Here is a 20,787-nt window from a genome sequence, read left to right as displayed (position 1 = left end):
TTTCTGTAATGCATCTTATTAGGTATAATACATACTGTACATGTAGCTTGAATAAATTTGTAAGATTTTATACCCATGTTGGTAGAGTGCCATGGATGATATGCTGGAAGTAGGGCAACTTCCACTTGACATTTTTACATTGTAACCTGTGTTCCCTAAATGTGTTGTCATTTGCTTTCCATCTCTTATCATTTTTTTTCTCCCAATTAGCTACCAACCTTTTTAAAGTTTCTCTGGGTGAGTTTATTTTTAGATCTCCCATATATCGGAACATTTTTGTATAAAGAGATCTTATTGACATTTATGACAAGTTTACATTATTAAATTAATTATTCTCATAATTATATCTCTATATCCAAGCAAAAAGGTTGCTGTTGGATGGTTAACCAAGAGGATGAGTGGCATCTGTTAAATCAGTATCCTGCCAATAGGAATCTCCTACTCATTGAGTTAGATTAGGATTTACCGTATATTTTTGGGGCCTATGACAGACTCTCTAACAGTCCCCAACCGGAAACAAGGTCCAGTCAATCTCCGCACGCACACACCGTATATTACCGCGTAAAGGGCAAAAGCATAAGACTAGTTTTGGATAAAAAAAAATCAGGGTTTGCACATTACACTAGAGACACTTTTGGAATTATGAAAATATTTATTTTCTCGACCAATGTTTTTTTGTTTAGAGTATTCTAATTACATATTGTTCATTATTTGGGTTAGTTGTTTGGAAGTTTTAGTTATAATATTCTTATTTTAATTACGGTATATAGTTTTATGTTTAAAACAAATAGGAATATTTACCGGTAATTTTATCTTTATTTATTTATAGTACTGTACTTGAGCTCTGTTTTGTATACGTGTTGGTAGGCTAGCCTAATTGTCTAAAACCTAGAATTTTCCATATTTACCAAAAGTTAATTTTTCTACTTACATCATAGTCAGGAAGGATTGACTTTACAGCGCTTGATATGCTCAGTACAGTATAATTTTAATATAGTTGTGTTGAAGTAAAATGAAAATAAAAGTTAATTTTTTCTTGATTACAATAATTAAGTCACCAAAATCTTTTCTGACAACTAGGAATGTTTAAATTATTTGCCAAGAAATGGCAGTAATGGGGCCTGTCCGAAACCTCAAAATTTACTGGAAAATAATGATGCAAACAAGTTTAAAGGAAGGAAGCAACTTTTTGTTTTGTAACTGGAATACAAACCAAGGGAATGTGTTGTCACATATATTGTTTATAGTCCTCATGGATTCTGTAATGCATAGAACAGTCAGAGATGGTGGAGAAGTATTGTACTGGATTGGGGATAGGAATTTAGTAGACCTAGAGTATGGTTATGATGCTGTCCTTGTTAGCAGAACACCAAAGGATTTGCAATGCTTGTTTAATAGAATGCATGAAATATCACACGAAGTTGGGCTCAAGAGAAGAAGAAAACTAGAGATGATGAGAACGGAGTATGCAATGGAAGATAAAATACATTGAAAGAAGAAAGGATTAATGAGGTAGAATCATTCAAGTATTTAGGAACTATGGTCTCCAATACAGGGTCTTTAGAATTAGTTTAGTGAAAGATTGAAAAAAGCAAATCAGATAATGGCTAGGTTAAGTAAAATTTGGAAATCAAATCGCCAGAAATTACATTTAAAAATCAGTCTATATATCAGTTTTGTGAGATCGGTGTTACTGTATGGACATGAGTCATGGTATGACAATGAAAAAATCTCCAATAGATTTAGTGGATTTGAGAACAAAGTTCTCAGAAGGATATTGGCAGTTAAATGGGAGGACAGGATTAGAAATGAAACTATAAGAGAGAGTACTCAAGTGCCATATGTGGATGAGATCATGATGAGAGGTAGATGGAGGTGGTTTGGCACACTCTTCGTATTCCTCAGGAGAGATTAGTTCACCAAACGTTCAGCTGGGCTCCACAAGGCATCAGAAGAGTTGGAAAACCCAGACCTACATGGCTGAAGACTATGAAGTGTGAAATAGGTGATGAATGGAGAAGTATTGAATTAAAAGCTCAAGATAAAGACGACTGGCGAAATCTAACCGAGGCCCTTTGCGTCAATAGACGTAGGAGGAGGTGATGATGATGATAAAATAATAGTTTAAGCATTAATTGCATCTTATGTAAAATAAAAAAATATCCTTCGGAAGTTTGCCTAATCAGCTAATCCGGAAAGCATAGATGGTAGTGTCATCAACTTATAAATGAAAACAATGGAAAAGATTAATGTTAGCTTTTTTTTTTTTTATATAACTTATTATGATACTAGTATGTCAATATTACCGGCATAATTATTGGATTCAGTTAAATGAAACATCAATTTTATCAAAAACGGATTTTGAGCGAAGCGAAAAATCTATTTAAGGGTGAGATAGCCATGTCGTCCTGATGGAAGGTTCCTTCAGTAGCTTCCTAAGGGTATATATGACTACAGTAGATTTTCCCAGAGAATTAAACTAAAGGTTTCACAGAATTCTAACTTCTGGCGCGAGTACCCATAAGGTTTCCCTTTAGTATATCGTATAATAACAGGGACGTATGCTTGACACATCACATAGCTATCTGCACCCCACATAGTGTTTACTCTTCGAGGGGGAAGTTGGTGGCAAGTTATGGGAGAAGCCGTTATGATATGAAGATGGTGGACAGTCGTCTAGCACGGACACTGGAGGACCTGTCCGAATTTAACTTGATTGTTAATTACTGTCCAGGTGATCAGAAGGCCGCAGCTGACTAGTTATCTCACTGGCCTGCATTAACTGACTGTCTGTTTGCTACTGAACCCTGCACTCCCAAGTTGCCTACTGGACTGGCCGTGTATAAGGAGGTTTGTGGTGGTCCAGATTCTCTCATAGAATCCTTGGAGCTAGTCGTGAACTGCTGGACAGAAGGGTCAGGTGTCGCACCCCACTCTCAGCTGAAGGGAGCCAAGCTCCGGATGCCTTAGTTCAGCAGTTTCTAAAAGATGCCGGTCGACTAGGCTTCAAACTGTACAAAACCAGCAGGAACAGGATCAATGCAATGTGTTTTCCAGGTACAGTCCCAGCTCTGGAGTTGCTCTTGGCAGCATCTAAGTTATTAAACCTGGAAATCTGGGTCCATTGGGGTCCCACTTGTCCCATAGTCTATCGTGATCCATCCGTGACTGAGCCTCAGTGTGTGCATCTTCAGTGTCTGTCTGGAGTGCATTTTAACCCTCTCATCGAGCTCCGCAATTACGTCCCTCCAACTGACGTGATTCTGGGCCATAAGGCAGAGGTAATCCCGTGTGCCTGACGCTGAGGGCTTGGTCATTGATGATCAGGAAGCGCAAGAGGATTATCCTGTAATCCAGTATGTGACAGAAAAGGCACCTCATCAGTCCAGTTGTACCCATGTCTCAACACTCGGCAGTAGGTGTAGTAATGATGCAGGAGACCTTATTTTGTGCTCTTGTTGATACAGTAGCACAGGTTTGTCTTGTAAGGGAGACTGTACTGAGTCATCTTGGCATAGAGTACCAGAGACTGTCAGGAGAACAGCTAGAGGGGTTGACTGGTTCCTGCATCAGCATTCTAGGTTACGTCCAGTTGTCTCTTCACTGCATACCGAGACTACTGTTATGAAGGTAACTGACCCTGAATCTGATCAGGGAGTGTCCTCCGGAAATGCTCCTCTGTCCTTTGGTCAGGTGTCCAAGATCCAAGGAGATCATCGACAGATTCAATCTGTCATCAAGATGATCTACTCTGGGGTTCCTGCATCTCGAGTTCCACACTCCTGTCTACCCTATAGGAGATGTTGGTCTGACCTGGAGGTACACTAGGGTTTGCTAGTGAAGCATAAACCAAAAGGCTCAGTAGTCCCAGTAGTCACTTTTAATGTCCTGATTGACCTAGTTGCCGAGACGCACCTCCAGAATGCTCACTGGGAGATAGGAAAAATTATTGCAATGCTCTGTCGACTCGTTTGGCACAGATCTTTGATTAATGTAATCAGAGATATGTGCCGGACGTGTTGGGAATGTCAGACTTGTAAGGTCTCAAGGGAGGTGGTTGCCCCGCCGACCTTGAAAATAGTGACCGCTTCTCCCTTTGAATTGGTTGCTATGAACCTTGTGAGTCTCCCAACAATCAGTACTGGGTTTATTGGGTGTTTGATGGTAGTCGACCATTATTCCAAGTGGGTGATGGCAGTATCCAAAAGGAATAAGAAGTGCAGTACGATATGCCAGGCACTTGAAAATCGAGTTTTTCCTGTTATTCCTTGTGTTTCAGTCCGGATATTGACTGATAGCGGCCCAGAGTTTATTTCCCAGGAATTTTCTGAGTTGTTGGAGCGGTACAATGTTGTACGTGTGAAAACAACTCCGTACAAACCCTCTAGTAATGGTGCCGTGGAATGGGTGAATCGTACCATTGGTGAGTCACTGAGGGTGATTTCTGGGGAATCTCGGAAATGGGACCAGTATTTATCCCGAGCAATTCTCAGCTACAACCATTCCTACCACACTGAGATTGGCTGTACTCCAGCTGAGAACATACTGAAGGGTGCTCACGATGTTGATAGTACCCCGTTGCTGTCAGTAGGAACGAGAGACCCATGGGCTGAAGGACATCCTCGGTACAAACCGTTTAAAGAGGGCTCTCTGGTGCTTAAGAAGGTGCACCTGTTGGGACACCTGACGAACAAGCTCATCCCTAGGTTTGAGGGGGTATTCCGTGTTACCAAGATACACGAGAATAAGGTCACCTATGAGCTGCAGAGACTGCCTGATGGTGAACTGATAAGAGCTCACCATATCCAGTTAAAGGCCTGGTTTGAACCTCCAGTTTATCTTAGGAGGCACTTTCTCTGGTATCCGAAGGATCCTGATCCTGTAACAGAGACTCGCAATAGTCCAGAACTCGTGGATGACAGTCCTACTTCTTCTGAAGTCTCTGAGAGTTTTAGTTCTAGTAGTGATGGCGACTCCTATGGGGTGGCTGCAGTAGTGGTGTCCTACCTTTGGTCTCGAGATTGTAACAAGTCCCGATGACAGGAAAAGTCACCATTCTACTAGAGCTATTACACAACCTAAGCCTATTCTTAAACCAGCTAGGACTTACAAGAGAAAAAAAGCACTGGGTGCTTGGTTATATCCTCCTGAAAATTGTGATGAGATTCCTGTATTTAAGCCTGAATCATTTCAAGATTGTTTGGTCCTCCAACTGTGGGAGAATAGCCACACAGAAATGTGTGAAACCCCAATTTTGTCTCCTGAGTCGGTGGTTCACTCTCCTGTGCCTGAATTTCCAATGCCCCAGATCTTAGTTTCTTCTTTCTGGGAGGAAGGTGTCATTCATCCTCCAGGGAGTTGGGAATTCTGGGAAGTTTCCAGTATTCCGTTATTGGAACTAATTTCTGTTGGGTCCAAGAGTTCCAGAACAGATTGGTCAAGACCTGCCACTTTAGAAAGCCCTGTTTCTGAATCGGCAGTGTCTATTCATCCTGATTATGACTTTCTCGGCTTTGTGCCACCCAGTTGTAACGACCAACTGTCGCCTGAAGATTCCACCTCTAGTGGATTTAGTCCCCCATAGACTAGGTCAAAAGGTCCTGTTCTTGACCTACCTTTAGTTCAGCCTCACATCCTAGAGTGGAGACCTTGTTTCACTGACCAGACGAATATTATAGAGAGGGAACCATTCTCCATTCCTGAGCCACCTCAGAATTCAAACCCTTTCCTACATTCTGATGGTAAATTAAAACACCGGTCAGAGCTCGAGGCTGAAGTGGCACAGTCAGGTGTATCTAACCTGAACGCTACAACACTGTTTGCGTCACCCGAAACACAACTTTGTCCTGAGCATCTCCTGATTTTTCAGGATTTTTATTGTCCTCTTCTGAGTCTACGGATTCTGTTTCTGGTTTACCTCAAAGAATGTCGATCACCTGCAGATACCAACTGTTATGCGAGGTTATCCATCGATTAAAGACACCCAGCTTGTACCTAGAGAGTCGCCGGCTTAGCCTGTCTCCGGTTCTGCGGGAAATTAATATGGCTTGCCAGCAGATTGCTGAATCCCGGCGCATATCCTGAGACAGAATTTTGAAACTCGGAAGAAGAACTATAAATCTCCCGCTGAATTAATCTTTGTACAGTTTTTAAAGGAAGTTTTGATAATAATTACCCTTTTTTGTTCATAGTCATATTTTAATTCCCACATTGGGGTAGATAAAAGGCTGAGAATGGGACACGTTGTGTGAGGAAATCTTTATTTTGTCACGGTTTCTGTAAATGTCGCATTTATTGTTCTGTAATACCTGTAGTCCAAAATCAATGAGTTTTGTATTCTTTTAAATTGATTTTGGACTGCAATGAATGTAATTTTTTTCCTGATAGATCCTGAATGTATACCTGTAATACTGAGATGTTTTCTGTATATAATGAAAATTGTTATATTGTATATTATTGGAGAATTGTTGGGAGGAATAGATGATAATCTAATTTTGTGTTTTTAAGTACTCTGTTTCCATATTGTCTGATAGTTTGTCTATTCCTATTGCTTTTTGTTATGAAAAAAATGTATTGTACCTAATGTAAATTCATATAATTGGATATGTAACTGAAGGAAGGAATGATGAATTAAATCTTTAGTTGATCATCCTACCTTTTTACTGAATTTATTTTTGCAAGGTAAAATTTTTTTTCACTTGAATGTATGAAGTTGGTGTAGGGCGGTGTCGTAAGACAATGTTGAGTGGACCAAAAATCTAGAGGGGGGAATGTGAAAAAATTAATAACTAATGTTAAGAAAAATAAAAATTATTTTTATTTTTCTTGTTTGCATATTTTTTTTTATGTATTAACTGTTATATTTTTGGTCCTACCCATCGTTTAACGACATTTTTTTTTTTTGCAGCATGCCCTACTCTCTGTAGGGTTTGGAGAGGCAACTAGAAGTTGAGGCAAGCCATTAAGATTGGAGTTTGTTTCTGCCATAGTCAGCAATAAATCTGCATGATCCACCTGAGTATGTTGCTAGTCTGCCTGGGGGAAGACAGTTATAAGCAAGATTGCCCAGGCCTTCTAGTTTTGCCACATCAATTGCAATCCTTGTTTTATGAACCCTTTGATCGTAAGGCAAGCTACTGGTATTTGCCCAAATAGATACACGGTTAGGTGGGCCTTTGTTTATACTTGTACTGTATTGGAACACTTATGAGTGTCCCACATGTGAATACCGTAGTTTTTGTTATTTTTCTCTTGCTTGTACAATATGCAAAAGGGATGCTAATTTTGCCTTTAATTGATTATTTTAATTGACAAAACAATGTTAGTGTATTCCTAACAGTTATTTTCCCTTTACAAATAAATATTTTTTATTTTTTTATGAATACAGCATTTCCCTTCAGAACCTTTCACCATGATGTCTTGTTCTCAGCCACTGTTTTTTTTTTTAAAAACTTTCTAAGTTATTTATAATTTATTTTCCCACATTGTGTCTAATTATCAGTACAAACAATATTTCCTTTCACCTAATGTTCTAACATTTTTTCTTGAGCTTAAAACCATCTTACCTAAAGAATATAGAGCTACAGTATATACATAAATTCTACTGATTTTCCAGAAATGAATCAGTGGTCAAGCTACCAATTAATTCAGCACGTTAAATGAAAGGGAAGATAAAAAGCTGGGTCCCCTTGCCCAGTATAAATCTATGGGTGGTGCCCAGAGCTCCATTCTCTTGACCTGTTACTTAGGTTTTTGGGTATTCCACCATTGTATATTTGTTGTGTAGTGAACGTCTTGTTGTGGTCGGCATTCGGACACTAGGCAGTTCGGGTGCTACTTCTGGCCACAGTCCGCAAACCACTATATCGCGGCTCAAAGAAAATTCAGAGTTGTGAAGGAAAGAATTGATTTCATAGAAGATTGCAAGTCCATCACCACAAAACGACAATATTTGTCTTCCTGGAAAAAAATGGGTTGCGTTCGTGATAAGTCATCAGCCCTCTTCTATTTCTGTGGACTATTGTATTTCTTTCTTTTTTTTTTCACTTCACAATCAAGGTCTAGCCTCTACAACTATTGCCTCATATAAGTAGGCACTAACTAGACTGATCGCGTATGCTTTTGATATCGAACTGAATAGCTAGCTATTCAATAAGATCCCGAAGGCTTTTCTAAACTGAAACCTAATGCTATTTCATGGTCGTTGGATAAAGTCTTGCACTTTGCCTCTTCGATAGAAAACGCCTCTGCCACTCTGAGGGATCTTACTCAAAATTATCTTTTTGCTTGCTATGGCTTCTAGTGCTAGAATCAGTGAGATTATGGCCCTTCTAAGGGATGATGGCCACTTTGAATTCTCAGATTTGGGAGGGGTAAATCTTTATCCAGATCCTGCATTCTTGGCGAAAACGAACCCACAAAACGCTTGGGTCCCTGGAAAATTGTTCCACTACAGGAGGACCCTTCTCTGTGCCCCGTGGAGAGCCTTAAAGCATACCTATCCAAGAGCCGGGCCCTTGAAGGTGGTCAACTTTTTAAAGGGGGGTCGACAGGATCTAACCTTTTTTCTGAAAAAGCTAATGTCTAAACTCACCTACTTCATCAGAAGGGCTGGCCCGGAAAGTATTCCAGCGGGGCATGACCCTCGAAAAGTTGCCTCATCCTTAAATTTTTTCCAATCTATGTCCTTTGCATGCTTACACAGGATGGAAATCTTCCGGCATTACCTTTGTCAGTTTGAAGAAATTAAAGACTTCCGACTTTACCTTTTTCAGTTTGAAGAAATTAAACACTTCCGACTTTACCTTTGTCAGTTTGAAGAAATTAAACACTTCCGACTTTACCTTTGTCAGTTTGAAGAAATTAAACACTTCCGAATTTACCTTTGTCAGTTTGAAGAAATTAAACACTTCGTGGTGGCTGCTGTTAATGTGATTAAACCAGCTTTTTAAGTGTTGTATATGGACTCTTATAGACTGTATGGTTTGGACTTCTCAGTGTACATTGTGCAAGGGGACTCATGTTCCTGTTTTCAATGTACTATTTAATATTATAAAGAGTCAAAGGTGATATTTTTCCCTCTGTCATGAGTGTTACTATTTTATTACTCTTTTACATAGTTTTCGGGTTGGAAAACTGGTTTTCTGTATATATCTACTGCATATAATGTTACAATTGTTTACGGTTACATTTATGCATCTTTTGGAAACAATAAAAGACTGCGGTTCCTTTTTGCATTCCCTTTCATTGGACCTACTGTACAAAATAAAAGTTTGGAAACAATAAAAGACTGCGGTTCCTTTTTGCATTCCCTTTCATTGGACCTACTGTACAAAATAAAAGTAGTGTACCTCAATTTTTAACCCTCCTTTTATAGACTTCAGTTTTTCATCTTCAGGACACAAAAATCTTCTCCACTGAGAGTGGGACAGAGACGTTGATTTCCTTTGCTACAATTTAGGAACATATCGCTTGCTCCATAGCTTGGCACCTTAGTTACCAATGTTACAGGAAGTGTGATTATGCCTATGGGGTGTAAAGGGTTAAAATTCTCCTGGCCACAACTGAGAATAATAATTCTCTGGTACGTTTCCATCAGGACGTCATGGCTCGAGTTCAAAAAATGGATTTTGCCATAGGAAAAACCTATTTTTGGGTGAGATAGCCATGTCGTCCTAATGGCCCGCCTGTTACTTTCCATCCAAATGGCCCACCCGTTACTTTCCATCCCCTCACAATTCTCAATGTGGGACCTTGCATCATGTAATGGCTTCTCCTGGAATGGTTCAACTGGAAACATGTTAGTTGTAGCACATTGAAATCGGGAGTTGTAATGGTTTACTTGCCTATGTCCTTCCCTTCCCTCAACTTATCCTTTGATACAAGGTTAACTCTTTCCGGGGAAGGATAGCCATGGCTTGTTATTATCACGTCCCTGATTTATACACGATATTTCTGAGATATTCACTCCAGAAGTCAGAACTCTGTTGGTACCTTTAAGGTAGAATTTCTCTGGTATATCACTCGCACAAATATCCCAAGCAGAAACTGCCAGTGAGGAACTTACATCAGCAGGACATGGCTATCTCACCGAAAAATAGATTTTTCCAATTTCAATATCCAATTTATATATATATATATATATATATATATTATATATATATATATATATATATATATATATATATATATATATATATTATATACAGTAGGGTCCCGAATTAAGCGTGTTCGAATTACACGATTCCCCTTTTCCACGATCGCTATTTTTCAAAAAAAAATTTTCTGTATCCACGAGGCTGTTCAAAGTTCGCGAGTCAAGCACTACAAAATGTATCAAATCTATAGTCTTTTTAAGTATATTGGTAGCCCTAAATACGGTGATTTATAATAAATGTTACAAAACAATATTAACATTACATTTCATTAACATAATTTCATGATGAATAGCCTATTTAAGGATAAAATTCCACAACAATGAAATCAACTGTTAACTGTGCGAGTCCAGCTGACAAAATGTAAACAGAAATGTGGTTACGTTCTCGGCAATCTTTATCTTTCTCCAACCTTACGATAATTGTAATGGTAGTGTTAATGATGGTATATTAAAGCATTATTTTTGTTTAGTACAGTATATTTAAAAGCCTTATTTTTCCCTCTGGGCGTTCAAGGTTTTCACGAGTAGACTGGGTTCGTTTATCGGCAGTGAATAGCCTAAACTTCGGTAACGAGTCGTCAATATTTTGTCATATTTTAAACAGTAGGCTATACATTTGATTTGCAAACATTGGTTTTGTAGAGTAGACGGTAAAATAAAATCTAGAGAGAGAGAGAGAGAGAGAGAGAGAGAGAGAGAGAGAGAGAGAGAGATTTGATGGCAGAAATCTCTCTCTCTCTCTCTCTCTCTCTCTCTCTCTCTAGATTTTATTTTACCGTCTACTCTTCAAAACCAATGTTTGCAAATCAAATGTATACTGTTTAAAATATGACAAAATATTGACGACTCGTTACCGAAGTTTAGGCTATTCACTGCCGATAAACGATAACAAACCCTTTAATGCAAACTAACTGTATCCTTTGATATTCCTCTATATTTATCACGAATTCCTTCTATACCTCCTCAGACACTCTTATTTCAAATATCTAAATTATTCTTATCACAACTAACACCATCTAGTCATTTTCATTCCATTATATCTATTATTCCTCTGGATCTTATTCCCTTTCCTTATTCTGTTTATTCGATGGGATTCGTTTTTCCCTTTACCGTCTTCCAGAATCTATTTTTAGCCCCTGGCAACCAAATCCCCCCTTCCCCCGTCTCCTACCGTCTCCCCTGCGAGTCCACCCAGCCTATCTCATCACTCCCCCCCCCCCCCCTTCATCCTCCCCTGTTCTAGGTCTGTAACCTGCGTCATAATATCTCTCTCTCTCTCTCTCTCTCTCTCTCTCTCTCTCTCTCTCTCTCGTTATACAATACTTACAAATAGATGAAGAAACCAAAATCGGTTTTCTTGAAGTGTCAATTAAATACAAAACGAAAAAATTATACCGTGTATACATCCATTTCAATCATAGCTTAAAATACGGTAACCGATTTCGTCCGCAAACCACTATTTTTTAGGAAACACCATTCTATTCCAGAAAATGTTTACTCTTTAAATGTCAATTGCGCTATAATAAAACATGTACTTATGTTGTTAAATTTCGGGTGTGTTTTAAAAATCGAGTATTGCTAACTTATTTTTGTTTTACTTTTGGCTGTGATCACATCAGCTGATGTCTAGCTTCCGCGCGAATACAATAACAAAGAATTATTTACACCATTTCTTAACTTATTCAAACCATCTATACAGTTAATATTACATAAACACCAATGTGTTATAACCTATCATATTTATTGTTTAGTACTTTAAAACCATCTCTCTCTCTCTCTCTCTCTCTCTCTCTCTCTCTCTCTCTCTCACACATCGAACGTTATAGCGGTAACCTAATTGTTCGGTGACTTTAAAAATAGGCCTAGTACTTTCTTCTTTTACCTTTTTTGCATATGGATCCATAATTGAGGTGGGTAAAAGTTGACTTATAACTGAAGTTAGGAAAAGTATTTTGGATATGGAAAGGACAATTATCTTTCGTAACAGTTTAGAATTAGCGTAAGTTATCACTCTGTCATTAGCGGCAGTTTGCTATTGTGGATTAAACGCATAAGGAAAAAAAAATTTCCAGCTTTGCTACGTATTTAGGAATTTATATGGATACAGTAAGTAGAATATTTGTAATAACATAATGTTTACTAAATGTTTGTAATATCATTAGTTATGACTTAGATCATGTGTGTTTATTACATTCGTTTGTTTATTATGATCGAAGATGGAGCGTAAACAAATGGAAGGTTTCCGTTTCAGGCGGCATCATAAAGAAAAACATTTCATAAATGGCATTCATTTCATTTATTTGAAAGTTCTAATAAAAAATAATTAGAACATTGGTAATAACAAATTCAACATATAATCTATACTTGGTAAAATTGCTGTCAATTCAAAAACACAGATGTATAAATGCGTCTGTTTCTTCGTTGTGATCAGAGATAAACGTAAACAAAACATTGGTTGTCGTTTTCTATGTCTTTTTAGCGTGTTTAGGAAACGCATGATATAAAATCGCCTTTATTTTGATAATTCTGGATTTTCAATCATACAACAAGCTAGTCTATAGAGTGATGGTTTTGCTATTCACCAGTTGTATTATACAATAGATATGACAAACATTAAAATTTGTCTGTATTTTGGGTTGTGTTATAACGGGAAATATGTATATGGTGTTTACACCTATCCTGGTTGTAATTTTAACCATTTTTCAAGTTATTAGAACTTTAAAGTATATTAAATGTTTTATTTATTTACAAAAACAATTTGATATTATAAAGAAATACAGTATAGTACAAAGAAAGTATTGGAAATGGGTAGTAAACACATTTGAATAGGCAAATTGCTGGTTGCCATGGCCACAATGGAATTATTTCTGTTAGTTGTGTTTCGAAATTCGCGATTTTCCATTTACACGAGGTCATTAATCGACCAAATTCTCGCATAATTCGGGACCCTACTGTATATATATATATATATATATATATATTTATTTATTTATTTATTTATTTTGGGGGGGCTCAAGCCATGTCGCCCTGATGGAAGGTTCCTTTAGGCAGCATTCTAAGGGATATTTGGCTACAGTGATATTCCCAGAGAATTGACCATAGGTTTCCAGAATTCTAACTCCCGGTGCGAATATCCTTAAGATTTCTCTTAAGGATATTTCATAATATCAGGGGACGTATATCTTGATATGACACATGGCAATCTTCACCCCGAATAGCGTTTTCGCTTCGAGGGGAAGAGTGGCGAAACTGAAGGGGAGCCGTTATCTAGGTTACCCTTCCTCCCATACTATTACAAGGCTCCAAAATGGCGCCCATTCCTTTTTCGGTAGCGATTTCGCACGGTGGTTTTCCCTGTTGTCTAACGTTCTTGATCGTTCTTGAGAGGATTTATCATGCATTCTCAAGCATCTTCTGCCTCTGGAAAGTTGAGTATTTAATCTTTACAGTGTATAATTTTTAGCTCCTGCTTCACAGTGAAATTAGCATAATTTACTGTGTTTTGTGGAGCGTGGTCAATCACCGGAGGCGGCATTTTGGGCGCTGTCATTCGTCAGGCATGCTTTATTTAGTCAGCAGAACGACATTCCTGGTTGTTTAGCTTTAATGAATTATAGCTATTTAGGCACAATTATACAAGTGAAGATATGATTATGCATACAATTTTCCTCCTCCTCTTATGTCGATCGCATACGTTAGAGTTTCGGCGTTATAGGTAGCCGAGATCTCGCCCCGCGCTAGGCTACCTAGCCTAGGCGCTTTAGTATACTTTCATACATTATCCCCGTTTAACCCTCATGTATCGTTTTATATATTCATCAGGAGATAGTATATCTCCTAGAATTAGTTATATAACTCGATACTCGTCTCCTGTGGAGATTTAAGGGTAATCCCTCCTTCCTTCTGAGTGTCCTATCGTGTTCTGGCCTTGGAGTACACTTCGGCTTGACTAGGCTAGTGTTACCTGTTTCCCACCCTTGCCGGTGAGTATCCCGGCTTGGGTTTTCGACAGAACCTCAGAGTATTCAGTCTTTATGGCGGGGGCTGAGCTGCAGGGTGAGTAGTCATCTCCCTACCGGCTTATAGTTGCCGGCGTAGGAGGTTTAGCTTCCCTAAGCCGCACCTGAAGTGGTAGCATGATGCCGCCACCTTCTCCCCTGCGGTCTAGAAGACAAGTCTTGTTTCGGCAGACCCTAGGCTGAAGAATAGATATTTTTCTGCCGCCTAGGATGGCGCCGATATTGAAACGAAGTTTCACCCTTGTTTCGGCAGACCCTAGGCTGAAGAATAGATATTTTTCTGCCGCCTAGGATGACGCCGATATTGAAACGAAGTTTCACCCCTGTTTGGAAATGGCGGCAATCCTGCCACCTTCTCCTAACACTACATACAAGACCCTTTCCCTGCCCCTCTCTGTTCTTTAGCAATAGCCTAGCTATCGAAACTCTTTGGCCGTCGTCCTACATTCTCCCCGCTTGCCGGGTAGATAGTAATGCCGGCCCGGTGCCTACATAGGCGGCTTGATAGCCGCTCCGACTTTCCCCTACGGAGGCAAGGCTCTGGGAAAGGTTGTGCCGGTTATGACGGCTGCCGGTGGGAAACCCCCTTAGAAAGCTGCCCAAAGGAACCTTCCATCAGGACAACATGGCCATCACACCCAAAAATAGATTTTTCGCTTTGCTTCAAAATCTGCTATATATATATATATATATATATATATATATATATATATACAGTAGGGTCCCGAATTAAGCGTGTTCGAATTACACGATTCCCCTTTTCCACGATCGCTATTTTTCAAAAATAAATTTTCTGTATCCACGAGGCTGTTCAAAGTTCGCGAGTCAAGCACTACAAAATGTATCAAATCTATAGTCTTTTTAAGTATATTGGTAGCCCTAAATACGGTGATTTATAATAAATGTTACAAAACAATATTAACATTACATTTCATTAACATAATTTCATGATGAATAGCCTATTTAAGGATAAAATTCCACAACAATGAAATCAACTGTTAACTGTGCGAGTCCAGCTGACAAAATGTAAACAGAAATGTGGTTACGTTCTCGGCAATCTTTATCTTTCTCCAACCTTACGATAATTGTAATGGTAGTGTTAATGATGGTATATTAAAGCATTATTTTTGTTTAGTACAGTATATTTAAAAGCCTTATTTTTCCCTCTGGGCGTTCAAGGTTTTCACGAGTAGACTGGGTTCGTTTATCGGCAGTGAATAGCCTAAACTTCGGTAACGAGTCGTCAATATTTTGTCATATTTTAAACAGTAGGCTATACATTTGATTTGCAAACATTGGTTTTGTAGAGTAGACGGTAAAATAAAATCTAGAGAGAGAGAGAGAGAGAGAGAGAGAGAGAGAGAGAGAGAGAGAGAGGTAAAATAAAATCTAGAGAGAGAGAGAGAGAGAGAGAGAGAGAGAGATTTGATGGCAGAAATCTCTCTCTCTCTCTCTCTCTCTCTCTCTCTAGATTTTATTTTACCGTCTACTCTACAAAACCAATGTTTGCAAATCAAATGTATACTGCTTAAAATATGACAAAATATTGACGACTCGTTACCGAAGTTTAGGCTATTCACTGCCGATAAACGATAACAAACCCTTTAATGCAAACTAACTGTATCCTTTGATATTCCTCTATATTTATCACGAATTCCTTCTATACCTCCTCAGACACTCTTATTTCAAATATCTAAATTATTCTTATCACAACTAACACCATCTAGTCATTTTCATTCCATTATATCTATTATTGCTCTGGATCTTATTCCCTTTCCTTATTCTGTTTATTCGATGGGATTCGTTTTTTCCCTTTACCGTCTTTCAGAATCTATTTTTAGCCACTGGCAACCAAATCCCCCCTTCCCCCGTCTCCTACCGTCTCCCCTGCCAGTCCACCCAGCCTATCTCATCACTCCCCTGTTCTAGGTCTGTAACCTTCTGCGTCATAATCTCTCTCTCTCTCTCTCTCCTCTCTCTCTCTCTCTCTCTCTCTCTCGTTATACAATACTTACAAATAGATGAAGAAACCAAAATCGGTTTTCTTGAAGTGTCAATTAAATACAAAACGAAAAAATTATACCGTGTATACATCCATTTCAATCATAGCTTAAAATACGGTAACCGATTTCGTCCGCAAACCACTATTTTTTAGGAAACACCATTCTATTCCAGAAAATTTTTACTCTTTAAATGTCAATTGCGCTATAATAAAACATGTACTTATGTTGTTAAATTTCGGGTGTGTTTTAAAAATCGAGTATTGCTAACTTATTTTTGTTTTACTTTTGGCTGTGATCACATCAGCTGATGTCTAGCTTCCGCGCGAATACAATAACAAAGAATTGTTTACACCATTTCTTAACTTATTCAAACCATCTATACAGTTAATATTACATAAACACCAATGTGTTATAACATATCATATTTATTGTTTAGTACTTTAAAACCATCCCTCTCTCTCTCTCTCTCTCTCTCTCTCTCTCTCTCTCTCTCATCGAACGTTATAGCGGTAACCTAATTGTTCGGTGACTTTAAAAATAGGCCTAGTACTTTCTTCTTTACCTTTTTTGCATATGGATCCATAATTGAGGTGGGTACAAGTTGACTTATAACTGAAGTTAGGAAAAGTATTTTGGATATGGAAAGGACAATTATCTTTCGTAACAGTTTAGAATTATCGTAAGTTATCACTCTGTCATTAGCGGCAGTTTGCTATTGTGGATTAAACGCATAAGGAAAAAAAAATTTCCAGCTTTGCTACGAATTTAGGAATTTATATGGATACGGTAAGTAAAATATTTGTAATAACATAATGTTTACTAAATGTTTGTAATATCATTAGTTATGACTTAGATCATGTGTGTTTAATGCATTCGTTTGTTTATTATGATCGAAGATGGAGCGTAAACAAATGGAAGGTTTCCGTTTCAGGCGGCATCATAAAGAAAAACATTTCATAAATGGCATTCATTTCATTTATTTGAAAGTTCTAATAAAAAAATAATTAAAACATTGGTAATAACAAATTCAACATATAATCTATACTTGGTAAAATTGCTGTCAATTCAAAAACACAGATGTATAAATGCGTCTGTTTCTTCGTTGTGATCAGAGTTAAACGTAAACAAAACATTGGTTGTCGTTTTCTATTCTGCTTTTTAGCGTGTTTAGGAAACGCATGATATAAAATCGCCTTTATTTTGATAATTCTGGATTTTCAATCATACAACAAGCTTGTCTATAGAGTGATGGTTTTGCTATTCACCAGTTGTATTATACAATAGATATGACAAACATTAAAATTTGTCTGTATTTTGGGTTGTGTTGTAACGGGAAATATATGGTGTTTACACCTATCCTGGTTATAATTTTAACCATTTTTCAAGTTATTAGAACTTTAAAGTATATTAAATGTTTTATTTATTTACAAAAACAATTTGATATTATAAAGAAATACAGTATAGTACAAAGAAAGTATTGGAAATGGGTAGTAAACACATTTGAATAGGCAAATTGCTGGTTGCCATGGCCACAATGGAATTATTTCTGTTAGTTGTGTGTTTCGAAATTCGCGATTTTCCATTTACACGAGGTCATTAATCGACCAAATTCTCGCATAATTCGGGACCCTACTGTATATATATATATATATATATATATGTGTAATTGGAGTGTATGTTTTATGTATTATTAAGTGAAAAAGGAAGCAGGAAAATGTTATGTATATATATATATATATATATAAGGGATTTTGACGAAGGAAAAATCTATTTCTGGGAAGAGGCCTGTGACGCCCGGTGAGAAAGGTCCTTCCTTATACCTTTCCTAATATAAATCTTCCAAATATACTAGAGAAAGATAAAAGCATGGAATGCAGAGGTTACAACCCTCGCGCGAACACCTTGTAGGTGTCGTGTATTAAACAAAGGCGTGTGTAAACCACTATTCACAGGTTGTCTTCCATTTAGATAATCCCTTCATCAATGGGGAGGGCCGTGACAGGCCCTAGATAACATGGTTGAACTCCCCAACGACACCTACCACGCGCGCCCTCTAGGACATCCTTCTGCAAGAACATATGGCTTGGCAAGGAAAAAGAGGGGTGGGGTCCGTATCAAATAACCGGGAAGGGTTTCACCGGGCGTCACAGGCCTCTTCCCAGAAATAGATTTTTCCTTCGTCAAAATCCCTTTTCTGGGGGGCCTGTGACGGCCGGTGAGAATGTACCAGAGAATGCCTTCCAAGCCCAATAAATTAATAACATAAGGAGAAAACAAACACCATGTAAGGCAATAATATAATACTGTAAGTAAACATAAATCATAAACTAGCCATAGGCATAGGGGATGTAATGCTAAAATAATATGAGGACCAGGGATCACCTGAGTGTCCCGTCGTGAAAGGAATCAACCTTACATGTCTAAGCATATCTAAACTTTACAGGAATGATAATTACAATAACAGTTAAATCATAACAATTAAACATGGCAAAATAACTTAGGGCTAACGAACCACCCAGGAGAGTGGCGACGTGGTATGAGAGGTGGTCAGGAGGGAGGAGAGAAGAGATGGAATAAAGAAATAATCAGAGATTAATGGGGGGAGATAAGACTCCCCGCTGCAACCGTAGGGTATTTAAGGGCCTGTAAGTTCTTTAGATAGTGGCGTTTGAAAACCATAGGAGACTTCCAACCCGTGTATTTTTTAAGGTCATCAAAGTCCATGTTCTGGAAGTAATTGATAGAGGTAGCTATTGACCGTATATCATGAGCATGGGGAAATGATTCCGGGTTAGCATGTTTAATGAAGTAGAGGATTTGTTGTCTGATACCTTGAATGGTCAAAGTACCACCTTGTTCCCTGATAAATAAGGGGCCAGACGAGCGGGTGGCAGATCTAGCTAAAAAGGTCCTGAGAGTAGTGACTGGACACAGCGAAGGATCCTGGGGAAGAGAGATGATCTTCCAAGGGGACCACCTATTTGCGGGTCCTCATTTTTTGCTAGGAAAGCTCTGTCTGGGGTAAGCAGTACTTCGCCTGTAGGGAGGAAATCTATGTTTTCCGGGTTACGTGAGAGCGCTGCTAGTTCTGAGATTCTAGCACCTGAGGCCATAGCTGATAGAAATAACGTCTTCCTAAGCAGAGTGATATAAGAGCAGGACTCGTTGTCAGTGTCCGACGCGAGTTTGAGGACATTGTTCAGAGACCAAGAGACTTTTTGTGGCCGATCCAACGGCCGAAGCCTAGCACATGCTTTTGGAATAGATGAGAAATAGGAATCAGCTAGATTAATGTTAAACCCAACCAGGAATATCTTCTTCAGAGCTGACTTGATGGTAGTTATAGTGCTAGCTGCCAAGCCCTTGTCAAATAAGAACCTAAAGAACGAGATGGCTAAATTCGGAGTCATACGAGTGTGGTCTGAATTCTTTAAGAAACCTGCTAATTTCTTAACAGCCGAATCATATTGACGAATTGTCGAGTCCCTTTTGTCCGCTTCGATGAAGAGAACGTTTTCCGGGTCAATGTTTGCGTCTTTATGCGCTGCAAACTTCATGAAGTCCACAAAGTTAGGGTTTTGGCTATCCTTGAGGAATCTGACACAGTCTGTGTTTGAATTACTTGGGTTAGTTTGGGGAATGGAATCCGGAAGGGTCGGAGTTTCAGCTCGAGGAGGAGAGGAAACCAACTGCTCTTTGGCCAGTGAGGTGCTACTAAGGCCACTGTCCCCCGGAAGGAGCGTAGTTTGTGCAATACTTTCATTAGAAGATTCACTGGTGGAAATAGGTAAATCTTCCTCCAATGGTTCCAATCCAGGGTTAATGCGTCTATGGCATAAGCCTGAGGGTCCATGTTTGGTGTCACATAACAAGGAAGTTTGTGATTCATCTGAGTTGCGAATAGATCTACCTGAAGGCCCGGAACCAGCCTGAGTATCCACTGGAATGAAATTATGTCCAGAGACCATTCTGATTCCAGTGGTTTCATCCTGGATAGTGAGTCCACTATCACATTCTGGACTCCCGCTAGGTGGGTTGCTGACAGGAACCAGTTCTTTTCTGCTGCCAAGGTGAAGATAGTGACCAGGATCTGATTCAGGTTGGGCGACTTGGATCCTCCTCTGTTGATGCAGTGTACTACGGCTGTGCTGTCTGACACTACTCTGATGTGGGTCGACCTCGGAGGAGAGAGCCTCTTCAGGGTCAAGAACACTGCCATGGCTTCGAGAACATTGATGTGGAAGTGTTTCATGGCGGGTGACCAAGAGCCCTGAAACATCTGACGTTCGTAGTAACCCCCCCATCCACTCAGAGACGCGTCTGTATGAATTGTCACTTGTGGGGGTGGGAATTGAAGAGGAACCGATTTGGAAAGGTTCTTCGATTCGGACCATGGCTGTAATCTCATTTTCAAGACAGAGGGGATTTTCGAGACCTTGTCTCTTAAAGGTACTGTGGCTCTCTTTCTCCAAACTCGATTGATGTCTTTGAGTTTGGCTTTCAATAGGCGATCTGTTACTGAGGCGAATTGCAGAAGGCCGAGGATTCTTTCTAAGGCTCTTCTGGACACCTGCCTGTGTTTTAGAAAATTCTTGACCTTGGAAGCTAT

The 20,787-nt window shown here is 39.0% G+C and overlaps 1 protein-coding gene across 2 annotated transcripts in view; it reads left to right on the top strand.

The window, feature by feature from the left end:
- Nucleotides 1-20,787, top strand: part of LOC137645015 (centrosomal protein of 128 kDa-like) — a 157,700-nt gene that overhangs the window by 116,267 nt on the left and 20,646 nt on the right. The window lies entirely within an intron of this gene.

The sequence above is a fragment of the Palaemon carinicauda genome, chromosome 8 (genome assembly GCF_036898095.1).
Source record: "Palaemon carinicauda isolate YSFRI2023 chromosome 8, ASM3689809v2, whole genome shotgun sequence".
NCBI lineage: Eukaryota > Metazoa > Arthropoda > Malacostraca > Decapoda > Palaemonidae > Palaemon > Palaemon carinicauda.
This window is presented reverse-complemented; position numbering and strand designations above follow the sequence as displayed.